Below are 18,684 nucleotides of genomic sequence, written 5' to 3' on the forward strand. Positions count from 1 at the left end.
TCTATAACCTGGAGACTAGGAACTTTTTAATAGCAAACTATATTTGTGAGGATATTTGTTATATATTGTTCATGTAAACCTTTAAAATGTTTTTCATAGAAGGTTGATTTTATTCACCAGATCTGTGATAATTTAGCCACTGATTATGACCTCATTGATTAAGATCCTAATAATTAGAGTAGTATTAAAGGAAAATGCAGACTCTTTTAGCATGTGGAGCATTGCTAAAATACTTTCTTCTCACGAAATGTTATTACTATTCTTTTAATGTTTCACAAATTTACGTCATCCTTGCACAGGGGGCCATGCTAATCTTCTCTGTATCATTCCAATTTTAGCACATGTGCTCTTGAAATGAACACACAAAATGTTATTTTAAAAGTAAATTAAATCTGGTTCTGGCAGATTCGATTTAAAGTTTAGAGTAGAAGCTTAATGGATCAGATCAATGTTCAATGTTTCAAAAGTAACTGGCCACAGTGTGAAGTGTATGTTGTGAGTAGGAGATCAGGTAGACAATGTTTTAAAGACCTGAATTTAGTTAGTGGCAGAAAGAATGGAGATGTTGATCTGAATTTGAGAGGTGTTCCGGAAGTAGAATTAATAGGATTGGTCATTGATTGGATGGGGGCAGAGGGTGGAGAAGAGGAAATGTTAAAGTCAAAATATGTCCCAATGTAATAGTTTAGGTGAATGCTTACAGACTGCAGGGGGTTGAGCAATGACTAAGAGATAAGGAAAAGCTTTTGGAAAGCCTTGTATCACCGTATAACAGCATGATATTTAAGGCATTTAAAAGTCTGTCCTTGCACTGTCCTAAGGATCTAAGAAGTCAGTGGTAGAAATCCATTATGCAGTTTACCACCTTATGTTTTTATTTATACCATTTTTTCCTGTATGGAATAATCCAGCCCTCACATGTGCTATGTTAAATCACTCTGGTTCTTCAAAACTCAACTCTCGTATACATCACCCCCCAGAAGAGGTCAATTATTTCTTTTTCTGTGTCTCCATAAATCTTAATTCAAAACTTTACTACAGCCCTCATAACATCATGTTATTTTAAATCACATGCTTCGGTCTATTCCACGAGAATATGCTTAAAGTCTCAACTTGCTTGTTGCATGAATGAAAGTCTCCGCAAGTAAATTGCTTTGTCTAATTTAACGTTAAATAATTAGGATGCATTTACCTACTCTTGTCATTCACAGTGCTAAGCTGCTGATGATGCAACAAGTCAGACTGTTATGGTCCCAGCCCTCTCAAAGCTAACAGTTAGTAGAGGACACAGAGGATCAAAGAGACTAATAAGAAACAGGGTGTCATAAGTTCAATAATCATTATAATGGTGGTGATGACAATGTTAGCTATTGAGTACTTTTATGTACCAAGCATGCTTCCAAGAACTTATACATCTTACATACTCTAACCCTCACAGAAACTCAGTGACGGAGGAAGTACATAGTACTTTTATAGACGTTGATAAGTGGACACATAACCAAGACTTTGGGAGACAGGGAAAGCTTCCCAAACACAGTGATTTCCAAGTTAAGACCTGAAAAAATGACTAGGGATTAGCCAGGTAGGAAAGAGACAGAGAAAGGTGGTGGGGGGATAAAGAAGAGGAAGGAGGAGGTGTATGTATGTGTGTGTGTGTTTACGTGAGAGTTACAGAAAGGAAAAGTGTTTCTAACAGGAATGTATTTAGCGGACATTGGGCTTTCTACTTCTGAAGTCAGACCATCAGTGTCATGGAGCTTAATTCCTTTGAAAACTGTCACAAAAGCTAAAAGCTGAACTGGATCCATTGTCCTCATTTTACAGATATGAGCACTGAATCCCAGTTAAAGGAAATGAGTTCCCAGTGCAATGCAGAGTCACTGGCAAGAGCTGGGTTCCCAGGGCCAGGCTCTTTCCAGGACACCATGCTGCTGCCTCTGTGGATCGTTAAATGGTTTCTACTTCAGCCAGCCAACAGTAAATGTGTGTAGTGTTTTATGATTCCCAACCACCACATTCCAATTCACGTTCTTCTCTTGATTATTATTTAATAGGAAAAATATAAATGATGAAATATAATAGTACATATCCGTACTTAATCTCTAAACAGATGTGATCTAGAAATGATTCTGCTCAGTCTTCCCCTCAGCACATCAGTTCCACCATGAAAATGTGTCATGACTTTTTATCTTGCAGGCTATAATACCATCTTCATCACATCCCTGATGGACAGTCTTAGTTTCCTCTTATTTTGAGGTGGTTTTTATATCAGCTGTAAGACCATGATGGCCTTTGGAGACAGTTCCAGTTCTGGGTCTGCCACTAACCAGCTGTGCGACCTTGGGCCAGTTCCATAACATCTCTACAGTAGTAGCTAGCTAGACACGTTGAGTTCCTGTGGAAATTAAGGAGCAACATGCATGCAAAATACAAAGCGCAGTGCTTGGTACCTTGTATGTTTTGAAAATATTTGAGTTGTGAGATATATTTTTAACACCAAATCATAAAGTCACAGCTAAAAAAAATCAGCTACCTTAACCGTTCCACTTTACTGATAGCATCTGTAGACTGGTAAAGTTCTTACTTGCCAAAACGAAGTATCTGTTTAGTTCCTACCACTAGACTATGGACTTTGTAAGAGCAAAGCCTGTGAATTTCCTCTATATGCTGGCAATTACCACTGTGACAAGCATATGAACGTTCATAAATATAAAAATTGGTTGAATTATCTAATTATTTGGTGTCTGAGCCAAGGCTAAAACTCAGGCTTCCTGACACCTAATTCTATTATTATTTTTTTTTCACTATACCAAAAATTAAGGTAAAATAAACATCACTGATTCTTCATTTCATAATGCATATTCTGGGGAAAGTTGGGGCTTAGAAATTTCAAGGTATTCTGTGATGTTCCAATATGTTGCTTTTCATTCTGCCTGAACCCTTTGGTACAAATTCACATGAATATTAATAGTTGGGAAGGGAATGAGGCCCTCAGTTGAGCAGTTAGGAAGTGAGGCAGTGCTTCGTGTGAATGCCCTGCTGGGTGGTGTATCTATGGCATGGCTCAGGCACTGGGTTTATGCATTTTAAATTGCTTTCTTTATAACTCTAGTCCAGAGGAAATATCATCTCTGAGCCAAACTGGGGCAGGGCATTCCAACCCAGTGAAGTGGAATTTGAGAAATCTCAAACAGGCATCATACCCCTTGAACTTGGCTACTGCTAGGTATGTAGAAACATATCCCACAGTGAGCCCCTTCCACATACTATACTTACCAAAACCATTACGTTATAAAGAGAACATGAACAAATGTTATTTCCAAACCCGCTTAAGTTGCTTAAGCTGTGGAGTTCCTGGTCCTAATTTTAGTAGCAGCATCAATAGCTGCTGGAAATACTGCTGTGTCTCGCAGATGTGAAATACCATAGAAACCTGACCAGTTTCTCTTGCGATGACATCAGATTCTCCTAATAATTGAGTGCAAGCTTTTTTGGATTCATTTATTTAAAAAAAAGAAAAGAAAAGAAAACAACCACTCTTGATGCCCCAAAAAAGTGAGCAGTGGTCCTCACTCCTCCCTCTTGGGTCAATGATAAAACATACACGGAACACGTGATTCCTGTCTGCCAAATATGGCTGGATGTATAACATTATCCTTTAACTTAACATTGATAAAGCAATTTGCTTTAAGAATGGGGGTGATGTGATGGTTTTCAGACAGTTCACTGTGCTGACTGCTTGAAAATGCACACAATTTAGGAGCTGACAGGTTCAGTTCTCAAGTGGAGGAGGTGCAATGTGATGTTTTGGCACTGGTTAAATAGTCAGTCCTTCCACTGCCCTGTCTGTGGGAAATATGCTAATAGCTTATTGCTATAGCCTTTGAATTCCCAGGGCAAGTGAAGCCCAAAATTCCACAGCCCTGATGCCAGTGGGTCTCATCACATTTGATGGATGCAAATTTCCTCGGCTTTAATATTTCCGCTGATCTGGAAGGTATTAACAAGGGATTTTTAAAAATCACAAACAGAATCCTACAGAATCAAATCTTGCTCCAAGATTCCATTCAGTTTACTCTTACTAACATTTAGTCTCTTTGATATGGAAATGTCTCCTGACTTTTCATACTCCATATTGACAGCACATATTTTAGCTCCATCATCACCCAACAAATTAAAGTGAGGCTTTAAAAACAGTATGTTTCTTTATATTTCATTTTTCACCAAACAAAACAAAAGCTGAGAAAGAATAATAAACCTATTTTTGTGGAATAATTTTCAAAGTCCTTAATACTAGGAAAGCTTATATTTTTAAGGAAAGGACGGCCAAAGGTCTGGTTTGGCATAGGGAATAAAACTGCAAGTTAAGCAATGGAAACAGACTAATTTTTCCCAGTTACAAAAGAAAGAAAGAAAGAAATCTATGGCATGTGGTAAGGTGTCCCTCTTATGAGGTTCATGACTCAGACTGGAAAGCTCACTGAGGGATAAGAAATCATTTTTACTGGATGAGTTTTTGGGATATGTTTGAATGTATACACTGAGCAAATATTTTAAAGTATTACAACTTGGAATGTTTGACACAATTGAGATTTGAAGTTTACTATGTGGATTCCTGTAACAGTGAGGGTTTTTCTTTTCTATTCTGGTTTGTGTCCATGTTGCACTTTTATTTTTCTTTCTGGATGGATGGGCTACCAGAGGAAGGGGGGGTAAAAAACAGATTGAGATAGTGCACAAAATTTTCCTAAGCAAATATAAGGTGTGGATTTTGTTGTTGTTTCTGTCAGATGATGAACTACTTGACCACATAATAATCATGTTCATATTCTCATGATGTTACAACTTTTTAGTATCATTGCATGCCAGGGATTTGCCCTTTATGGATATAGATACTCTTTCTTAATCAGACAACCTAGGTGAATAAATATGTACAAGTTGCTGTAATGCTGGAAATCTACTCTGGCAGCCCATCTTGTGTTTAGACTGCTTTTAGTTGGTCTTCATTTGAGGATAATATACCGGGCCAGGTCACAGACATAAACATTAACCCTGGCAGTGCAACCTTGTTGGCTTGTACCATGCTAGAATTTGAGGTCTCTTTCTAGAATTAAGACTCCAGTTGTGATTTAAACCAAATTAATCACAGTGGCCATATTGGTTTAGTTCAAGTGCAGGATGTCTTAATTTGGTCAGAGGTGCATTCACCAGAAATTAAAATAAACAGAAGAATATTTGTTATTCTCTTACAGAAATGCAAAACTAATAAATATAATATAATTTAATCACTGAATTATTCAGAGTTTTCACCAACTCTTCATTATTTAAAATATGTCTTGTAGTAAGAATGTTTGAGCCTATTTAAAAAATATATATGTAATATATATTTGTATTTATAAAATCATTGATATTTTAAAATTATTAACCATCTTTTGATTAAATACAATATTTTAAATTACTTCAACTGAAAATAAAGTTTACCCACAAATACTAAAAATTCTTTAAGCTAAATAATTCTTTTGTGTATTCCTCATAACATCCAGCATAGAGATTAGCCAAAATTTGTATAAGGAAGGAAGACCATAGGGATGTTGGATTAAAACTAATGTAAACTTTAGGTCCTATATCTGTCAACTAGTGTCACAATAATGCTGTGTAACAAAGCACCCCCAAACCCAGTGGCTTAAAACAAGTCATTTATTCCTGCTCACCAGTGAGTTCTTTTCTGAGCTCATCTCAATATTGTAGGACCTTATCAAATGCATTGGTTACAGTCAGCATATTTTCAACTTTCAGGCTGGAAATCTTCTCCAATGCTGACAGTTCAATAGATACCTCTTTTCTTTCTTTGGAGTTGTCAGAGGTGACAGTTTTACCAAATGTTTTGACACCAGATAACATTTTTCCAGATTCTTGTCAAAGTTTCTTTGCTCTCTGCCACTTTATCCCCAAAAGGATGTCACATATTTCAAGTATTTGTTATGGCAGCACCCCACTTCCGGGTACAAATCTCTGCAGTAGTCAATATTGCCACAATAATACCACTTAGCAAATCACCCCACAAAATTCAGTGGCTTAAAGTATCCTTTATTCTCTTTTGTGTGTTTGTAGGTCAGCTAGGGCTTGGCTGACCAAGCTGGGCTCAGCTGGTCTTGGCTCCAAGCTGGGGATTGGGTCCAAGTCTCCTCTAGTCGCTGCTGTGGGTTAGACTCAGGTCTCCTCCATGTGTGATGATTCTGGGGTCCAGGCTGCTACTGCTTTAGCTATCCAAGACTAGTTCTTCTCACGGTAACTGCAGAAGCACACAAGCCATGGCCAGACACAAGCACATCTCCCTACTCTGCTTATGTCACATCTGCTCACATCCTCACATGGCTGAGGGTTAGGGAAATACACGTTGTCTACCCCAAGGCCTTGGCAAAGTATAGATGTATGTTATTACTAGAGGGAACTAAACAATTTTGAGCAATAATTTAATTTACTATAGGCCCCTCTGTTGAAATTTCACTGAAATAATCCAAGTTATCATTATTCTGCCAAAGATGATGGGAAGTGATAACCTATTTTTCAATTCCACATTTGGCATTCTTATTATATTTTCTAAAATATCATGCCAATAGTAGGTAATATTAAGCCAGTTTAATAATCTTATAATCAGCCAGATCATAAAGTTGAAAAGATTTCTAAAACAAGCAAAGCAATCATTTATGCATTTTATAAAGCTTAATAATATTCTTAGGAATTAATGAAGTAACAGCCAAAGAAAATCATCATATCTGACTCTACTTTTTAACTTATTTTGAAAGATTCTTTACAATACAATACCGTTAGAAAATAATTTCTGTTAATTCCTTCTCTCAAAAACACCTGGCAAGCTTATATTAATGATAAGCTTTCTGTCTGAAATCTAATTCTTTATTCTGTCACAACCTGCATACATTCTGTTGGGTCCTAAATGGTGAACTGGCAGTGAGAGTAGAAAGTAACCACAGCCCAAAATTGTGTTGTTCAAAGGGGATCAAGATACTCAGTCTAAATTCATGCAGCAGTCATTGCCCAAGGGATCTACCTGGATGGGCAAAGGCAAGACAAACAGAAGCTTTGAACAGAGTTTAATTATAGGGGTTAAAGGCAGTTTTGTTCCTAGATGCAGATGGAATGTGTCCATGTTGAAACTGGCAGTCACAGAAGTGCAGAGGCTCTTTCTAATAACCCTGAGAGAAGAGGCCAATTTGGCTCTGTTGCAGGAATACTTCAGATCTCATTTATTGACATGAAAGAAGATTCTAAGAGTCTGCCATTTTGTTAAGGATTGGCTAAAAAACTAGTCCTGTATAATAAACAATTGGCTGGCCTTTCTCCCTGGTTCCTGAGAGGTATCCTCTACATTTCTGGAATTTCTGGAGTAATAAGGGTATTTTTGCTATTCATGGTGGGCCCCTAAATAGTTTGTGATCATGAAGCTGACCATACCAGAAACACCAACCATGTCATTAGAGAGTTGGGGTTTTGAGCCATGCGCTATCAACTGGACTTCCAGGGAGGGAAGAGAGGCTGGAGTTCAGTCATGTAGCCACTGATTCAATCAATCATGCTTACGTAATGAAATCCCCGTAAAACTCTGGACATTAAAGCTGGAAGGAACTGTCTTGTTGGCAATATTCTGTGCATGTTGCTAGGCACTGATGTGCTGGGAGAGTGATGCATTCTGACTTCACTTGGAGATGACACTGGAAGCTTCATGTCTGGAACCCTCTTGGACTTCACCCTATGCACATCTTCTTTTGTTTGGTTCTGATTTACATCTTTCTTTCTTTTTCTCTAATAAAACTGTTCTCATAATGCTTTCCTGAGTTCTGTGAGTTCTTCTGGACAGTTATTAAAACTGAGGGGTATTAGGAACCCCAAGTTTGTAGTCAGTTGTTCAGAAGTGAGGGTAGCCCTGGAAACCCCAGATTGGTGGTCTAACTCCAGGCAGTCAGCATCGGTATTGCAGGTGGTCAGAGCAGAGCCTGCAACTGTAGTAGCTGCCCCTGGAATGAGAATGGGCTGAGATAAACAACACATACTGGTATCTGATCTCCCTTAGGTAACTGGAATTAAATAAGCACAGGAATTCAATAATTATGTAAGTGATAAATAAATAATATTGCAAGTATAATTATTATTTTAACTTTTATCCCTTTAAAGTGCTTGAAGAAGAAAAAAATATTTACCAGTTATATAATATATAGGGTTGTGATATCATTTATCTGTTTTCTTTCTTTATCCATTCCCGTTGTTCTGTGCTCTGTTCTGTGTCATGGGGGGCTAGAAGCCTGGAAACTGCATTTCCCATCCACCCCCACCATCTTGCTAGCTGGCTTCCTATTCCTACAATGGGAGGTGGTGGAAAGATATAAACTGAAAGGACACAAGATATATTTCTTGTGCTTTTCTCTTGTAGGCTGTGCCTTGGGCAGTCGTGGAAACAACAGCAGAGGTACAAGCTCCTCCACAGGAGTATGGACTCCACATTTCTGTTCAGATTTCTTTGTAGATGTGGTAGAAACAGGAGGTGCTTCAGATGCTCCTAGAACACAGCAGCTATAGCTACAGGCTTTGGGATCTTGCAATGTCAGTTGTGATATGAGCTCCTGGTTTCCTTCAACTGGTTCCAGTGGCAGCAGTTACAGCAGCCTCAGCTACACAGTGACCATGGATCTGGGTGATTGTCCTTCCTCCATTCTAGAAGTGGTAGCAGCTTTGTATACTTACTAATATCTGTGTTACTTCACTTCTTTCCTTTGGGTCCTCCAGCCATTCTGTCACTTTTGTATCCAGTTACTTGTATCTCTCAGTTTGAAATATCAATATTTTCCTGAACAGACACAGACTAATACAGAGGGCAAGTAATATATTCCTGAAAAATTCTGTCAAATGGAATTTTTACAAATCAAAAAATATTTTATGTAAATAGGAAAATCTTATTTTAGAAGTAAAAAAAAAATGAGGCCTTCTGAAAGTGATACACCCATTTCTGATTCAAGTTCTCATTACATAATTTATCTGCTATACAATATTTTATTTTATACACTACTTCTTTTTCTTTTAAAAGCTTGTGATATTGTGATTTATAAGAAATATATATTTGGTCATTCAGATGACCAAAATAAGGGATGGGGGTTGGTTGCCATAAGAACCTACCCTGTAATTAGAGGGTTGAAACTTTCAGTCTCACTCCACACCTTTGGAAAGAGGAGCGGAACAGGAGGTTCAATCAGTTGCCAATGACCATTTATTTAATGCCTATGTAATAAAGCCTCCCTAAAAACTCAAAAGGACTGGGTTCAGAGAGCTGAGTTGGTGAACACATGGGGATTTGGGGAGAGTGACTTGTCTTAGAGGGCATAGAAGTTCTGCACTGCCCCTTCCCACATACCTTGCCATATGCATGTCTTTCATCTGGCTGTTCTTGAGTTCTATCCTTTTATAATTAATTGGTAATCTAGTAAGTAAAATGTTTCTCTGAGTTCTATGAGCTGCTCTAGGAAATTAATCAAACTGGAGGAAGGATTGTGGGAACCTCTGGTTTACTGCCAGTTACTTAGAAGTACAGGTATCAACCTGGACTTTTGATTGGCATCTGAAGTTCAAGGAGGGGGTCGTTGGAACCTCCAATCTGTGGCTTGGCTGGTTGATCAGAAACACAGGTAGCAGTCTGGGCTTGAAACTGAAGTATGTAGGCGTCAGGGGAGAGTCTTGTAGGACTGAACCCGTAACCTGATGCTATCAGGATATCTGATGCTATCTCCGGGTAGATAGTGTCAGAGCTGAGTTGAATTCTTGGACACCGTGTATAGAACCCCTAAGATGACCACTGAAGGAAAAGTCAGGAGAGATGCTGACTTACCAGGATTGTAGTTTACATCCATCTAAAAATGGAGACGAAAGGGTACAAAGAAGAAATCCCCAGAACTTGAAGCTGTTACCTAGGTCTCTTTCACCCACTGTGAAGCGCTGACCAACAACTATCACCCAAATACAGGTTACTCTTTCCTCCTGTGACCCCTCAGTCACAGGGGACAATCAGATGAAAAGCAAGTGTTCTACAAATATTTATGTTATTGTAAAGCTAGGAATGAACTCATGAAGGAAAAGAATGCCAAAATGAATTTTTCGCTGAAGCTTTATTTTACACAATATTTTCAGTAAAAGAAAAATATTTTTAAAACATTTGGGTTTGTGCAGGGTTGGGACTAGAGCGAGGTGAGTAAGGCATTTGCCTTTGAAGCAAAATTTAAGGGGCTGCCAAAAACCTCTTGTCATCAACATAAGTAATATTCTTGTGCAAGATTTTTAAAAGTCACAATTAGTGCAAAAAATCCATGAGGAATAAAGTATCAAAATGTTAAGGAAAGACAGAAGCAGTATTACTGTTTTTTCCTTTTGCCTCAGCCTTCAATATAGCTTGGCATGTCACTGATTTGTTGACTAAAATTAGTATTTTTGTTTGTTTGTTTGCTTGTTTGTTTTTGGCGGTACGCTGGCCTCTCACTGTTGTGGCCTCTCCCGTTGCGGACCGCAGGCTCCGGACGCGCAGGCTCAGCGGCCACGGTTCACGGGCCCAGCCGCTCCGCGGCATGTGGGATCTTCCCGGACCGGGGTACGAACCCACGTTCCCTGCATCGGCAGGCGGACTCTCAACCACTGCGCCACCAGGGAAGCCCTGTATATTTTAAAAGAGTATTTTTCAAGCTCTTTTTTTAATGTAAGGAATTCAAATTCTAGAGTTAAGATCTGAGAAGTCAAAAAAAAAATTTTTAAAGACTCTCAAGGTCCAAGATTGCTTACAAAAAATCTACTTGGTTAGTCATTTTCTTTAGCAATGGTTGAAAGCCAAAGGCAATACTCTTATAAATCCAATATGAAGAAATATTTTTAGGCTCAGAAATTTAGAGCAAAGTATTTTTTGCAGGGCCAAATTCTTCTCAACCTCCTGTAGAACATTTTTGCTATTGAGTACGAAGTGCTGCCAGGTGCTGAGGATAGTGATGCATACAAAGTGTTTTTTCTTAATTTTCAAAAATGTACTTTGAGTCCAGTGCTATTGTTTCAGAAACAGAACCCTGGAGGATAAAATTAAAAAGTAGTTTTCTTATCAGCTTCTTTAGCAAATAGGGGCTCATCTGGACAGTCTCTTTCCTACTTTGTAAGATGGGAACAATTTACCAACTCTCTTTTACATGACATAGAAGCTCTAGGGGTCTTAAAGTCTAGGAAGTGCTTTGAGCTACGGATTTTTTTGGACTGTAGGCTCCCTAGATACAGCATCTTCCCCTCTGCTGTGTCCCACAACCAGGTTTAGCACAAGGAGTGCTGTTGAATAAACAAAGACCTTGGACTGCCACCCGTGGTCAGAAGACCAGCATTTAATACTGACTCCATCTCTTGGTGATTGTGTGATTTTCATTAAAATACTTAATGGGATACTTAACCTCTTTGGGCCTCAGTTTCCTCACTGATAAAACACAAGTTGTAGTGATTAAATCCAGCTTTAAACAGATAAAGTTGTTGTCTATGAGTTGTTGTGTCACCTAGTACAAGGGTCAGCAAGTTTTTTCTGTAAAGGACCAGATAGTAAATATTTTAGGTTTTGCAAGCCATATGGCCTCTATCACAACTACTCAGTTCTGCTGCTACCGTGCAAAAGCTGCCACAGACAATATGTAAATGAATGGGCATGGATCGGTTCCAGTAAAATTTTACAAAAACAGGTGGCTGGCCAGATTTGGCCCTTAGGCCATGGTTATGCCAGTTCCTGACCTAGCGTAACATAGTATGGATGTAAGCACGTAGAATATCTTTTCATGCTAAAGATTACTAAACTCTAAACTCCATGAGAACAGGAGCTTCTTCTGTTTGTGTTCATCATTGATTGACTCTCTAAGAGCTTAATCAGAGTCTTCCACTTTTTCAGGAGCTATTAGCTTCTAAACTCAGTGGTTCCTGGAACTTAATAACTGAATGAAAAATGAGATAGGTATCTTTTCATTCTAAAAATTCTATAAGGCATAAAGTTATGATAAGACTTTATACCTGTTCTTCCCACACTTGTTTTTACACAACTGACAACTGGCTTGGAGTCTTGCCTTTTTTTTCCCTCAGCATAAGATCAGTGATAGAAAAAGAGGTAGTGCTACATGATTAAAAAAGGAAATGCACATAATCTGGATATTATGTCATTTATGCCCAAGCTCATAAAAAAAAGTGTTCAGCCCCTGGGAGTAAACATCATATATCATTGTGATGTATTAGAAACAAAGGGATTATGAACCAGCTCTGAGGTAGTCTCCCAACAAAGTAGTATTACAGGTATGGTACCATCTGGATCTTGTGAAATTTGTATGTAAGCATGGTGCTTAATATATAATTTTAATGGAAATATGACATAAATCATTAAGCATTTCTTCTTTTCCTGGACATCCTCTGTCTTTTCATTCTTTGCAATCTCTCTTATGAATGCTTTATTCTAGAGGTTTGGTGTTTCTGAAGTTATTAAACATGCAGGAGAGATTGTATCTGAAAACTGGACTGAGCAAAAGGCTAATGTTGTCACCGAATAGAGATATCATTCACTGACAATTCTGCCTTCGGTGGGTCTGTTAATCTGTAAGGAAAGACATGAGGCTTCCTACACTATTATCTATGAAAGGCTTTCACAAGATTAAGAATGTGTAGAACACAATGGAAAAGTAGAGTTTAATGTGGAGTTCTTTTACTCTTCAAAGAATTATTTTTTAATTACACATAATCCTACACAAATATATTTTAATTTCAGAACTTTTAGAAAATTCATACTTAGAAATTTGTGATCTTAAGAAAATGATAAAATTTTAATGTGAAAATTAAGGTAAATGTTAAGCAGGCAAAATTTAATATTCTACATTAGCCTTACTCAAGAACAGTATAGAGATGATTTTTCAGTTCTATTTATTTACATATCAAAAAGTTAGCATATACTTTATTACATCAAAGATTTGTGTTTGGACCTGGGAAGACCACAGAGATTCATCGGAAGGGACCCTAACACTGAAAGAACTTGCCATGTTGTTCAGGAAACAGATTGCATACGAATGACTCAGGAAAGAATGTAAGCCAGAGTGGATGAGGTAAGAAAGAAGCAGCTATGCTGAAAGTGTCTGGAGAGGGACCAAGTGTAAAAAGGCCCAGATTTAAGTTTCAGGTTGGGATGTTGTTATCATAGGGAGAAAGATCCCATTTCAAATTCCATCCTAACACATGGTCAATGGCAAAGAGCCCCAGTGGGGCATTGGCCAGAAGAGCAGGGTAATTGGAAAAACTACTGTTAGGTGTTAACTTTTGAAGGAGAATATCAACGAAAATACTAATACCCAGATTGGAAAAACAATTCAAGAGGGGTCAACTTTTGTTTTCCTGGTGTTTTTTTAATCTGCCTTATAATGAAAATCAAATGTAAAATGTTATTATCTAAGGTGGCACCATATAAAATCTTGATTTTCTGGCATACATCTGGATTACACTTGGAAACAAATCCACCACCATCCTGTTGATGACTGCAGAATGTAGAAATCAAAGAAAGGGCAAAAGCTGGATTTCTGACTAAAGTTATCAAAGAAATTATGAACAAAGTTAACATCTAAAGTTAACCTCTATCTTAAGATTGCCCCCAGCATTTAGTGACCAGAGTTAGAAGTTCTATTTAAACTTGTAAAGGCTTGGGCATTTCCTGAGATGCTAGTTCAAAGCTTGGGAGTCCGCAGTCTTAAAGATGCTGTGGGAAACAGTCTACGTGTTCTAATATTTACTATCCAGGAAAAAAAGGGCAAGATTTATCATTTTTGCTGTTTTCAAATTTTACATAATTAAAACACTCAAAAACTGCTACAGTTATAAGGTTCCATGTTGCCCCTTTAGTTCAAGGTCATTACAAAACCATATCCTGTGTGGATCAGTGACCAAGTAGACGCAGAGGAAGGAGATTGTTACAATGGACTGGAAAAATGGCTGTTCACCTGAGACCAGAAAGGGGATTTTATTAGCACAATAAAAGTCAAATATACATAGGAGCTGCACATTGGAAGAACTTAGAACAAGTTGTGTGCTACTTTACAGTACCCTGAATGATAAGTGTGCATTTCTATATGGTTTTTGAAAATACTGCAATATGATACTGATTGCAGGGTCACATTGAAGGAACTGATTTTTTGTTGTTGTTGTTGCTGTAGTTAATTTACCTATCCTTTTCCTGAACTGCCAGTTTTGCACATTTCATGCAAGCACAAAGCTAGAAAGATAATAAAAGGTAAATGAGTGCTTGGCGTATTTCTCAGACTGTAATGAAACCGGATTAATTGAGAGAGTCAGCGAATCACAGTTATCAATCAAGTGGTGAAAGTGGGGGGTACAGATGCCAGGTCTGATTTGTTCTTCTGGTCCAGAGAACTTGTTTTTTGTTATTGATTATTTCTGTTTGGTGTTCTCATTATTCTTAAAAACAGAACAACATACATTGTCGTACTAGGTCATACTTACACTTCAACATGAAAGTGTAGGTCAAAGGTATACAGTAGGTTCAATTTTTAAAAGGAATCTGCTTAACAAATATCTGGTCCTAAAAGTGAAAAGGAACATATATACACTACCAAATGTAAAATAGATAGCTAGTGGGAAGCAGCTGCATCGCACGGGGAGATCAGCTCGGTGCTTTGTGGTCACTTAGAGGAATAGGATAGGGAGGGTGGGAAGAAGACGCAAGAGAGAGGGGATATGGGGATATATGTATACGTATAGCTGATTCACTTTGTTATACAGCAGAAACTAACACACGATTGTAAAGCAATTATACTCCAATAAAGATGTTTAAAAAAACTAAAAATTAAAATAAAATATTTAAAAGAAAAAAGTGTAAAGGAAGCAGATGATCTAATTGCAAATATAAATAAAAAGAAAAGAGCCACTTTAATTAGTGCATCAGTGAATCTGGATAGATTGAAAACTCACTTCCCACTCAACTCTAAAATTATTCCTCTTTGATAATGGAAAAGATGTCATTGCAGTGATTTCAGAAATAATGAATTTACCAAGAAATTTAAGAAAAGAAAAGAATAAACCCCAGGACTTCAGATTTAAAGAAAATATTATTCCTCTTGAATTTTCATTCACCTCCTTTTCTTCCTCCATTTGATCTTGCTTTTATCTAGAAAACAAAACTAGTCTTTTTTTTCTTCCTCTTTTCTAAGTAAAAGACTGCTTCTTCTATTCGTACTGGATTCAGAACAAAAGTAATTTTCACTCTAGTTCTAAATTTTTAAAATGTTCAAAAGATTTGAGATTTTTGGTTCCAAACACTTTACTAAATGTAAATGTCGACAAACAAGTCATCCAAGTCTCAATTTTTATCATTTAGCTTCTGATGAAAAAAGGAACTGGCTTTAACCACAATTTAAGGGAAAGAACAGTTGCTTCTCTCCTACTGATAAAATATTCAGCACTATAGGCAAGTTCCCTTGATGCTAATATAGATATGGTGGACCCAACAGACAGGTGGAGTTGGCAAATAAATGTTCATTTCTCTCTTTTATGACTCAATGTTATCATGAGGGAAATGGAGAACATTTCCACAACACAGCTGTGCGGGATTCTCCAGCTCGTCTATCAAGATAACGCAGAGCCTTTTACTCCCCTGCAGTTTGGCAACCAGTACAGATCTGAGTAGGAGATAGAAGATTACTCTCAAGTTCTTGGCTCTACTAGAAGTGCAAGTTGTGTTTCGGAGTTGCAACTGTTAGCTATCAGTTTAAGAGGCTCTGGTGAAAGGAAACTCACTACTTTGCAGGGAGACTTTTCTATTTTTGACAACCTCTAATTTTTAGAAGGGTCTTCACTGTAGTTATTCTTAAACCTGCCAAAGTAGAATTTTTACTTATTATTTCTAATTTTATACTTCAAGGTCACCCATAGGAAATGAATTCTTTTTTCATACAAATACACCCTTAAATTCTTGAAAGCAGTCGTCATGTCCATCAAGCTCTTGTTCTAATTATTCTGATAATTTCTCCTGTGAGGAGGTCTTGAATCTTTTCTCCTTTGGACAGAGTGACTTGGCTCAGCACCCAAAATGTGATCAGATTGTGGAAGAATAAAGGGGGCCTGTTCCCCTGGCTGACCTGATGGCTTGGCTTTGTCAACCATAGTTCAGTTCCTCCTCTGGTCTCAGTTCAACATCTGAAAGAGAAATCAAAGATGCTGCTGGCCATTCTTAGGAATCATATTTGCCTCAGGAAGCAACACAGTTAATGCAAACAAATCGTAATAATTTATACTCTTAAATTCCTCCAGAAATAAAAGGATTTGGGGGGACAAAATAATCCATAGATAAAAAGCCAGACTTGTCATCCACCGACCTTTTACTCTACCACTTAACCAGACTCAAATGTTGTATCTTTTAATCTCCTTCATCTATGCCATATCCAGTGAGTTGTCTAGTTTCACTCCTAAATACCTCTCAACTATTATATGTAAGTAAAAGGAAAATCGGAACGCAAGATTTCACTGAGACTAGAGCAATTTCTCGATGTGTTAACCTTCCCTTGTAGAATGTCTGTACTTTTCAGTCTTCTTGTGTTCTTTTTTAATGCTAATACATGCTCAAGTTACCCTTTCTTCAGAATCAATTTTGGTAGAAAAACTAGAAATGTAACATCAAGATGAAGGGGATGGAAATGGAAAATGAAAATACTATATTTGTTAATAAGGGTTTGAAATAAGAGGGAGAATCGTATATTAGATACAAGATTGATCAAATCATATTCTGGATCTTTCTAATGGGATTTGACTTACTTAAAGCTAACATTTTTTTTGAGCAGTTACTCAAGTTATTATTATTATCTCCATATTAGTGATAAAGGAACTTAAACCTAGCAAAGTCAAACTAATTGTCACAGAAATCCGAAGTGCCAGAGCCAGCGTCCCAATCCAGGTCATGATCCCTCCAAACCTGTCACAACTGACCATTGCTTACAAGCCAAATAATCTCAAGTCAAAATAAAAGCTCCCTGCTCCCTGCCACACAATAAAGCAAAACAAAACAAAATTAGAATTTGGGGCTTTTCTAATATGTCTCTTTCCTCATCAGATTTGTGGCATATCAAATGGATCAGCCACCATGAACTACTGAACATAGTTATGCTTCTGATGAGGTTTCTTTTCTTTCCTTCTCTTCATTTTTTCCCCCTCTCTGTGCATACCCATATAATAATTGTGGCTGGCAATATTGTGTCACAGGTTACTGTACCCTTCCTTGCTGTACCACACGCAGTTAGAAAATTTGAAGGACTATTTGATTTGAGATTTCTTCAGCGAAGACAATATAAAGAGCAAATAAGCTACATCTCTGCTGTAGTAAATCCACTGCAACATGATATTGTGCATGCTGGCTAACTTCATGTGTTAGGCATCTCTTTTTATTATGTACTCTTGATGCTTCCACGTCCAGGGCCTTACTGCCCTGCCCAGGGCTAGCTAATTCCTAGAGATAGCAAACAACTTACTTGGGAGCATGTTTTTCATGTCAGACTAACCTATCCACAACCCATAATGCAACCACTTCCTCTGTTGGGCTCTTACGCTCAAGAGGCCACTGTGCCTCCGCCCTAATCATCCCTGGTCAAGGTACCTCACAATCAAGGACAGCCCCACTGCCCCATGATCTACTGAAATTCTTCAAACTTGCCAGTCCTAAGCCTGCTCACCCTGCCTGGCCTGTTCCTTCCTATGGAAACTGCAATTGAGGATTTTGCCCATGCTTTCCTCCCGTTCCCTCTGCTTCCTGGCCGACCCTGGTGCTTTCCCATGTGGCACCCATGGCATGGCATGCCTCCTCCTCTTGGTGTATGAATATACCAACATATCTCTTTTCAATGTCAATTGTCTCCTGAGCTGTTAGCCTCACCATATCTGTATAAAAACAAAATCTATATTTTAAAACACTCCAGAAAGCCTCAGTCTCACAGCAGGATTCACACTCCCTGGAATGCTAGGTTTATTATTATGAGTCTGTTTGTGCTGGACATTAACAGTGCAGAGTCAGCTGTGACTCCAACGGGGGCTTTTGCAGCCTGGTTTGGACAAGAGCTCATAAATAACTCCACCCGTATTAAGGGAGATTTGTTAAGTGTATTGACAATGCATATAAACCCTTTTTGTTACGCAGATGGTTAAATACAGAAACAAGTTATGTCAGTGTTTAAAGCACTAGACAAGGTGAGCACCCTGGTGTTTCATTATGGACCTGCCACCAGAAACCACTGTGACCCCAGACAGACTTAGACCCATCCTGTACGAAATGAGAACATCTCAGTTCTAGGTAAGAACTTAAAAGTAAACCCAATGGAATGAAGAGTTGCAAGATTAAAATATCAATGGTTAAACGCAACTCTGAGAAAAGTTTTGAATGCCTAAAATGAGTTCAGGCTGGATAGAAAATGCTCACAACTACCTCATAAAGCATTGTTTATTTTCTCTTATGAAGGCTTGCTCCCTCGGTACCCTTTCCTTGCCAATATGTGACGTTCTCAGGGGCAGTTTCCAATCACCGCTGCTGCCAGCCAGCTGGTCACCACAGCAGTCAATACACTGACCCTGGAGAGTACCAAGACGCCC

General features: G+C 38.1%; 1 non-coding gene across 1 annotated transcript; it reads right to left on the reverse strand.

Moving 5' to 3' along the window:
• Window positions 1-254: 254 nt before the first annotated feature.
• On the reverse strand, window positions 255-362 carry LOC131759095 (U6 spliceosomal RNA). The gene has a single exon (XR_009336422.1). It is a non-coding gene; the product is annotated as a U6 spliceosomal RNA (small nuclear RNA).
• Between the last annotated feature and the right edge of the window lie 18,322 nt (window positions 363-18,684).

This window comes from Kogia breviceps, chromosome 6 (genome assembly GCF_026419965.1).
Source record: "Kogia breviceps isolate mKogBre1 chromosome 6, mKogBre1 haplotype 1, whole genome shotgun sequence".
Lineage (NCBI taxonomy): Eukaryota > Metazoa > Chordata > Mammalia > Artiodactyla > Physeteridae > Kogia > Kogia breviceps.